Below are 9,840 nucleotides of genomic sequence, written 5' to 3' on the forward strand. Positions count from 1 at the left end.
TGTTCAAATGGGGTTTTATTTGGGGCTTTTATTTGAGGGAGGTGTTGTGTTTGATTTGTTCCTTTTTTATTTTAAGAGTGAAAGGTGGGACTTAAATTTGTGTAAGTACAAGAACTATGTGTTAGCAATATTTTAAAATAAATGATCTTGCAGGAAACCTTAATGTGAGTTGTGGAAGCAATTGGCAAGACTTGCAGCCTATCTGAAAATGTTTTGTGCCATTGTTATGTCTGGTATGTTTGTGTACCATCAAACCTGGGAATATTTATTTTTATTGGTTGTGCAATATTATACACAACACTATCACCTCTGGGCATATGGGACCATAAAAAATATCAGACTACAACTATGATGGTGCTATTTTTTTCCAATAGGCTATGAGCCTTTGAAAGCTTATCTGGCTCTTACTGTCTTTATAACAACACAGTTAGTCCTAGGAGATTCATTGAGGTTTTTTTACTGGATGATAAATATAACCATACAGCTAGCCTATTTTACAGCATTATGCATCTTACCATTGAGCTAAATATAATAGGAAAAAGCCAACCAGTCTGTACATCAGTGAGATGAATCTTAAGTACTTAAAATGCATTTTGTACAGAAGGCTGGACTGTACAGAAAAGTCAAGTTTCTGTATTTCCTCAGGTAATCACTTCAGTTTGGATGTTTTCACTGCAAATGATAATGCAACCTACACTTCAGTTAGTCTGCCTAAAGTTGATAACAGGTCAAAAATTTGTCCCATTCACTAGAATCTCTACATAAGATATAATTAACTGTAAGTAAGGTCCTGAGATCTGTTGTTGAAGTAAAAAGTTGCAGAGAGAACAATGTTATGGAACATGGAACAATGCTTCAATCTCTGCTTTAATCAAAACTTACAATCAGTACAAACACTTTCTAAGAACTTGTGTCTTGTGGCAAGTCAACAGTAATGTTTTACTCTGGAGTTATGGTTTATTTATATACAATTTAAAGCTCTGGTCCTACCATTTGATCCATGTTTGATCATCCTTAGGGCTTCTTGGAAATCTTTTGAAGCTGCAATGACTTGTCTAGATCCTAGTGGTAGGGTAGGAACTAAATGTCCAGTTCTATGAACACTTCTATTGGTAACTTTTCTAATAACCTGGATGGTTCCACAGAAGCCAGTGGGATCGTTCATGCAAATGGTTAGATGTGGCTGAAGGAAGGAGCCCTGATTTTTTTATACTGATGTTGCAGGGTTTTTTTTTAATTTTATTTTTATTTGAAACTCAAAGCATTGGTTTAATGGAATCTTTAATTCAAGTGACTTATCTGGACTAAAGCAGAATTTGTTCTTTCCTTCTGCAACAAGATTGTTTTATGGTTAAGGGACAATAAGACAGTGCAACCACTAAGCCTTTATCCTCATATGTGGCATAATAAAGATTCTGGAACTGTCACAGTGTAAACCCGTATTTTTGGCTTAGCTTCATTTGAAAGTTTACAATTTTTTATGCTTTGTGTTGCTGTGTAGTTTTTGTACAATTGGTGGCTAGTCTGAAGCCTTTTGGGATTATTGCTTAATGTTTTGATTTTATGATAGTGAAGCTTGTATCTGGTGTTTTGCCAACTAATATTATATGCTTGTTAATAAAAGCAGAGAAACTAACTGAAATACTGTCAGGTTGGAAGTTATTGTCTCATTTTCCACAAGAACATAAGGAACTAGCCTTCATAATAACATAGCACTGAACGAACACAGTGTGACTGAAACAGTGGTGGTGTGGCATTGCATTGTAAAAATCAGCCTTTGACTCAAAACACAAGCATGGCCCAAAGTATTATGCCACTGCACAGAATGGCAGTATTTTTGTGGCAAGTAACTGCCAGTTAGGAAATGAAATGGCTTCAGCTACAAAGAGGAAAAACACAGTTGCCCTGATGTCTCTCTTTATGTATCTCTGGATAGAAAGGTGCTTACCTCTATGTGTTACTTTCAGTCTTGCCTGGTTATGTGGACATGCAGGGGTTGACTGCAGCATTCTGGAACACACATATTCACTTAGACACATGCCAAATTGAAAAACATATCCACACACATTCTGATCTTTATTTTATTTTACTTTGGAGAGCTGATAGCGGGGGGAAAAAAGGTCTCTTACTTATAGGCAGCTTTGATTAATGATCTGAATTATGTTCTGCCTTTGAGGAAAAAAAAAAAAAAAAAAAGGTCCACTGTGGTATTTGGCAAACATTGGTGCTTCCTTCTTTGTAACTTCAAGAGCATTTTTCCGTTAAGATCCTTGAGACTTATTTTGATACCTGAACAGGTCTACAGTATGGGGGAGTTCTTAAGTAAAATTAATTGAAATGCCTAGTCATGATAATACAGTAAAGCTGCAAAGCAAGATGCTACATTAGTTGAATTTCTTGCAGTATCTACATGCAGTAATGCAAATTTATAGCTTGTGAACTGCTGTGCGTATACTGAGAGGGCAGGAAGGGCTTTTATTCCTGCTGTTGGCTTGTTAGGAACTGCCAGCCACTATGGACTGGTTTGAAGTAGGTTTTGTTCATACGCTTATTTCTTATTTGCACTGATATTACCAATGTATACTTATCCTGATAGGCATTTGCCACTTACTAGCTTCATTTAAATACCAGCATGAGAGACTTATCACAGAAAGGTCCCTTTACCTACGTATAGTTACTTAGAAGTGAATGAATATTAGTGCTAATTGAGTAAGCATTACATTTTGTGAATCTTCCATGCTCTCATTGTTAGTGGTTGTAAGACTTCCCTGAACTTTGTACTACTGTTGCAGAAAAAAATAACAACTTCAACATTTTATCTTTTATTACCATTACTTGTCTTAGTTTGAAATGAGTCACTTAAAACTAGACTGCAAAACATTGTGGAAAACCTAAACAACAAAAATACATGATGGAACCAAACTAACTCCCCTCTTTACCTGAACCTGGTGCCAATCTAATAAATAAGAGTTAAAACAATTCCAGTTTGACTGAAATTACCAAGCCTCACAACAAGAAATTGTGCTACGTTGTGTTAGCTAGCCTTGAAAGCATAAACCTGTCCTGCAGCTAATAGCAGCCAACTGCATTTTCCTCCCAAAGGTAATTCAACATGAGAAAGCTCTAACTGGTATTTCTTATATATAACTGATATTTTTATGAATCTATATTCCACTGATTGACTATTCTGCCATAAAGTCAGTACTTAAAAGTGGACTATGTCTTTTTGTGCAGTAACTTCCCTGGGGTTTCCTTGAGATTGGAATAGTCAGAAAAAATAATCTGTATTAACTGAATATGTGAACTTAAGATAGAAAATTCAGCTGTTTAAACCCTGGTGTAGACATAGTCACTCAGGATTAAACTGATCTCAACTCAGTTAAGCTTAATCCAGTACCACATATGAGTAAGTGTCTGAATAAAGTTATGCAATGCAACTCTCTGTGGACCTTTATGTAAAAAGTCCCTGCATGTCTTTAACTTCTAACATGGACCTAATTTAGCTTTTTCTTTTCTTGAATTTTTTTTCAACCTTGCTTTTGATTAGCTTTTCTGTGAGAAATTCAAGCAGTGGCCTGGCCTTAGTGGAGAAAACAAATTTAAAATTAGAGTACTTTGAGAGATTCCCCTACTAAGAGTAAGATGTGGGCCATATCTATCTAAACATGTCTGTTCTTTCACATGACGATAATTCCTGGACTTGTACTGTCACTATGTAGAGAAGTTGTATTGATGGGTTTGAATTAGACATGACTGTGCTTTGTATGTTGCTGTATCCAAATATTACCAGATCCATGAAAATAAGAACAGAACAAAAATCCAAGCAACTGGCTTCAATAGGAAGACTGACTGGGTGGTTTCCATGAGAGGATGCTGCTCTTACAGCCTTGCCTCTCGTTTTCTGTCTCTGCCTGTTGCATGTAGCTGTTCCTTTGCACACCTGAGGGAAGGGAAGCTTCATTTTCATGAGAGTCTTTAAGGTTATTTATTTATTTATTTATTTATTTATTTTCCTCCTTTGATGCAAAGCTCACTGTCCCTTGCCTGAATTTAACTTCTTGATTCAAGAGAATCCAAAGACTTTGATCCTGGGTGCTCTCAGGGTGCACCATGCGAAGGTCTCCATTGGTGTTGTGAAAAATGCTGACTGCTGATGCAGAAAATAATGTCTCTGCTTCTGGGCTGTCCTGCTAGTTCTCAGCAGGCTGCAGAACAAAATTTCTGCTTTGGTATATTTCATAATATGATACATTCTCTAAATGCTTTTGTTTTCACACTTAAGCAATGTATTTGTAACCAGCTGCAATGGATTGTGACAGCATTACTTGAATTACTCTTTTAAATGTGTTTTGCTGATTTCTGAGAGTGCCTGGAAAGAGACTGATCATCTAGCGGTGAACCTGGATGTCAAGTAGAATGTATCCTCTGGTCCTGCTTTCACATCCTCTGAAGAGATTCCTTTCTCTGCTTCCTTTCAGCCTTATGGTCTACAGCTGCAACATAGGAGACCTGGTGATTTCAGCCGTTTCTTCTTCTCAGCTTTGAGGCTGTCTCTGGATTTTATTGCAGCGGTGGGTGTTGCTTGAAAATGGTGATAATGGTCGTTTGAAACAAAGATACTGAGTAGTTGTTTCTGGACCCTCTACCATTGGCACCTCAACAGATCTTCTGTGTCCTGTCTTGAGAGAGACAGCTGGCTTCTCTTTCTGGAGAAATAGTCTCCTCTTTCCTCTCCCTGGAAAACAAGGAGTCCCAAGTCTGCATGCATTTTTATATGCCAGGATCTGCTTCACCATTGCTCTCTTTAGGAGCTTTCAGGATTAGAGGAGCCTTGTGTTCAGACAAGGTTTACATAGTTCTACTGTGTTTCACAAAGTCTTACAGAAACTACTAGTTTTAGTCAGAGTGGCTAGAGGCTAAGCATGTGAAATGAGTTGCTATCAGGGGAGTTTGGGTTCTGTGATGGGCAACTGTGATATCTTACATTGCCCCGCAGGAAGTTCACAGTTCTGACATACTAGATGGCTCCCTTCTTAAGCATTTTCCATAGCTGACTGACATCTCACTATTATTGGTCTGATCTCTGGGTGTCTCCTTAGCAAAGTGTGCTTTTGACTTGCCTTGAGCCTTGTCCTCTTGCTTCCATGGCTTTGATGGGTTAACTGGCTTTGTCTCTATGGTGGGAGAGCTCTTCTTACTGGATATGAGGAGGCCTCATCAACTTTCTTTGACTTTCTTTCCCTGGTCACTTACCCTGATCCATGATCTGTTTGATGTTGCAGTCTGAGCACATACACGTTTATTAGAGGTGACACTCTTGTGGTGGAGCTGTTCTGGCTCCAGTGACAAAGTGACCAGCATTTCTGCTGTGTACTGCCAAGTTAATTCCTCCATCTGTCATTTTCAGGCTTCTTGAATGTCACAGCACATGAGAACCTCTTATAAACAGCCAGTTTGAGTTGGGGGTCTTAGCACTGGAGTCTGTCTCACTGTGAGGTGAGACAGCAGTGTCCATTCTGCTCTTTTCCTCATGCAGGTGCTTGTTCAGGCTCTGAGGTGTGAAAAGATCACTACAACTGTAGGAAAACCTCTTTCAGTACTGGTTCCACCTGCCCCTCCACCTCCTGGTGCCAGCTGAGGCATCTGCTGAGCTCAGCTCATCACCTTAGTAGCTCATCACCTTCCAAGCTGCAGCCAGGAAGACAGAAGAGCATGACCCACTTCCTGCTTCTGCAGGGTCTTCCCTGTCACTGGGCTCTCACCTTCAGGGCCTTCTTGTGCTGGAAGTTCTAGTGAGCTGTAACTGGTCCTGTGCCTGACTTTCCTGCTGCTTTAGAATCAGAGAATCATTTTGGTTAGAAAAGACCTTTAAGATCATCAGGTCCAACCATCATCCTAACACTACCAAGCCCACCACTAAACCATGTCTCTAAGCACCGCATCTATATGTCTCTTGAACACCTCCAAGGATGGTGACTCCACCACCTCCCTGGGCAGCCTGTTCCAACATCTAATCACTCTTTCAGTAAAGAAATTTTTTCTGATACCCAATCTAAATCTCCCCTGGTGCAGCTTGAGGCCATTTCCTCTTGTCCTGTCATTAGTTACTTGAGGGAAGAAACCAACACCAGCCTCACTACAACTTCCTTTTAGGTAGTTGTAGAGAGCCATAAGATCTCCTCTCAGCCTCCTCTTCACTAGGCTAAACAATCCCAGTTCCCTCAGGCGCTCCTCATAAGACATTTTCCAGACCCCTCACCAGCTTCGTCGCCCTTCTCTGGACCCGCTTCAGGACCTGAACATCTTTCCTATACTGTGGCACCCAAAACTGGACACAGTACTCAAGGTGTGGTCTCACCAGCACAATGACTTCCCTACTCCTGCTGGTCACACTATTTCTGATACAGGCCAGGATGCTGTTGGCCTTCTTGGCCACCTGAGCACACTGCTGGCTCATGTTCAGCCGGCTGTCGACCAGCACCCCCAGGTCCTTTTCTGCCAGGCAGCTTTCCAGCCACTCATACCCAAGCCTGTAGAGCTGCATGGGGTTGTGACCGAAGTGCAGGACCCAGCACTTGGACTTGTTAAACTTCATACAATTGACCTCAGCCCATCGATCAAGCCTGTCCAGATCCCTTTGCAGAGCCTCTGCTTTGCTCACTTCACCTAGAGGAGGAGAAAAGGAAGGAGTTCTTGTGCTATCTGCTTCATAAAGCAGCTTCCTGTTCCTGGGAGAAGACAAGTCCAGCTCTAAGTGTACACATAAGCATCTTAGAAGCTGCTTATGTGAGCATCTGACCTGTGCATCTTGGTGAGGCTGGGAAGGAGACAAAGTGCCAACCATACCTGAATTTGCCCTCCTCTTTGTCAAAAGAGTGGTGGTGGTGGAGTTTGAGACCAGCAAACTCCGCTGCCAGACCAAATGAAATGTGTACCAGAGCTCTTGAGGTTGCTTTGGGGTGAAGAAAACTGTACAACTTGCTATCCAGTGCTACCCACACGGGGCATGGTTGTGTAGTTTTGCAAACACAGATCCACCCCCTTGGTGACTGATTCACAGGATGGCATTGAGGACAAAGCATGTGGCTGCAAAGCAGGCCTGGCTGGAGGTCTGTCTTGATTATACAATCATGAAATAAGAAGAGGGGAAGGGAGGAGACAGGGTGAGAGGAAAAGGATCGAGTTATCTGATTGAATGAATGAAGCTGAAATTGCTACTGAGATTAACAGACTAGGTGAATGTGGGTCCTGCCGCATGTCATGCACATGTGTTTGATGTTTTTTTACAGTTGGTGACTTTGTATCTGGAAATCTCTGGCTGTTATGCTATCTGTATTGTCTTTGGTGCAGTAAGAGCTGTGCTTTGCCCTGGAACTGGCATGCTCTAAAGGCAGGCACAGCTGTAAACAAAGTCTGTGTTCAGGAAAACAGGTTGCAACTATTAGCAAAGCTGCTGTGTGTTCCTGGTTTACCATTGAACTTGAGCACATACAGGAGCATTAACTTGGAGCAGATCAGGCTCTTTCAAACTTTGTCGTGCTAGGCAAAATAACAAAGCCAAGGAAGCAATGGCAGCTGCTGGAAAAGCTGAGTTTGACTGCTCAGTGTTTAACAGTGTCTCGGTTAAGTTAAACCAGGGTTGCATAAACCAGGCATTCACATGGGCGTGCTTAGAAAGAAAAATAGGGGAATGAGAGAACTTCTGTATGAAGCATAGCTAAGTGGTGCAGATGAGTGTTGAGCCTTCAGCTTCACACTAGCAGCCAGAGGTGTTTGGTGCAGTGGCTCTTGGCACAGTAAGCAGAAGTGCCCTGCTGTGACCAGGAAGCCCAGCACTGCAGAAGTGATGTGAGATGAAAAGGCACCTTAAGCACAGCCCTGTGTTTCTGGCACAGTGCAGAGATCACCCAGTGCATGGCTGGTCTCTGAGATACATCTGTCCTTGCTGGCCAGAGCACAGGCATTTTCCTGTAGGTTTTAATTGCCAGCGGTATAATTTAATTGCTTCTACAACCATCCAAGAGAATCCAGAGACCTTTGTAGCACAGGTGTCAGCTGTAATACAGTGCCTGATTAGATTATGTTCAGGCATCCACGTGTGTGTCTTTGCCTCTACCACTACCTGGCTTCAAGGCAAAGAGCTCCCTGATGACACTGGAGTGCAACCTGCAGGCTTTTGCAGCTAAGCAGCAGCCCCACTCAGTTTCCCTGAGGGCAGTGGGGAATAGGCATCTTGCTGCTAAACGAATGCTGAATGAAAATGTCCTGTGGGATTCTGAGAAGCTGTGGGACAGTGCATGGCCCTTGCAACTGCCTGTATAAGCAATGAGATGTTTAGGAAGAAGAGGCAGTGACATGCAGGAAAGCTCGTCATGATCAGTTGTGTTTGTACAAATTGCATACATAGGTACTGATGACGGTACGAATTACATACAGTTGTCCGGGTTTTTGTGACTGGAATTGGGAGCAGAGGCTGGTTTTATTACTAATGAAATATCCACAGTTCATGGGAAGAGGCAGGAATAGTGTGTAGACTAATACACTAAGTGCCTGGAAAATACAAAATGTAATTATTGTGGCTGTGGATTGGAAAGGACAGCCACTGTTACATAACTAATAATAGACTTAATTTGAAGGCTGTTTGTTATCTGTCAAAGAAAAGAAAGAATTCTACAGGAGATCCTGAAGGCCATCAGAAATGGCAAGCCGACTGGGAAACATGGACGACTGTGCTTGAACAACGTAAAAAGCACAGAATTCACAGGGGATACTTGGGATGACTGAGAAGTCTGTGTTGTATGTATGTAAAGTAATTAGCTAATTGGAAAAGGGCACAATGGAAGAGAAAGGCTAGTAGGGAAATGCCTGTTGTAGTACATAAAGATGCTTTGGATTTTGTGTTGAATACTTCCTAATTTTCCCTTGTGTGTTGCTGGGTGCTGACCATGCATTTCTGAAAATGTCCTGGTGACCCAACTGCAGAAGCTAGTGCAAGAAGTCCAGTATTGAGTAATGTGGCTGTGAAGGAGTCAGATCCTTGGTTAGAAACTCTGAGGTAGCCAATCATAGCTGTTGGGGAAGAAGTTGTGTCCTAGGGTGTTCTAGTGTCTTTGGAGCACCTCTGCAGTGATGAAACTTGCAGTGGGAGAGGCAAACCCTGAAATAACAAGAAAGACATCCACAGATGGGGACAACACATAGCTTGATGGATGGCCACTGGCCAGATAGCATCAGGGGGGAAAAGCTGTGTCTTTCAGAGAACAGGCATGTCACACCATTAAAGTGACAGCTAGGGTGCAGTCATTAAGTGAGAAGTCACTGGTCCATCTATCCATCTGCCCTCTGACAGATCAGTTTTACTGGAGCTGCATGCAACTATTCTAAACTTAGCACTGACCCACAGCCACTGTCAGCTAGATCCCACCCATCTGCTGGCAGGGACTCATGGGAGGCTTGGGAGCACAGGGCTGACAGATTTCAACATGAAAGCAGGATCAGCTCCTGCATTCAAAATGTTTATACCCTGTTCAGGCTCCTTGCTAATTACACCTTTTGTAAGGCCGCCTTGGTCTTGGACTCCAGAAATGGCTCTGCTTATTTTAGAACAGTGTTTTCCTGCCTTAGGTGTAACTTTTCTTTCGTTATCTGTCAAATAACACTTCAGTAGGCTTTCCCTTGTCTCCCTCTGTTTTGCTTTAGAGAATCTTGTATCACACAATGGCAGCTCCTTTCCAACCTTTTTTTTAGTCTGGTTCATTCAGGCGTTATTAAAGCTAACAGGGCAATGTTGGACTGCTTAGCTGACAAAAAACCCCACTCAGGGAGCAAGCAGTTGGGCCA

Source organism: Leptosomus discolor, chromosome Z (genome assembly GCF_034619465.1).
Source record: "Leptosomus discolor isolate bLepDis1 chromosome Z, bLepDis1.hap2, whole genome shotgun sequence".
Taxonomy (NCBI): Eukaryota; Metazoa; Chordata; class Aves; order Leptosomiformes; family Leptosomidae; genus Leptosomus; species Leptosomus discolor.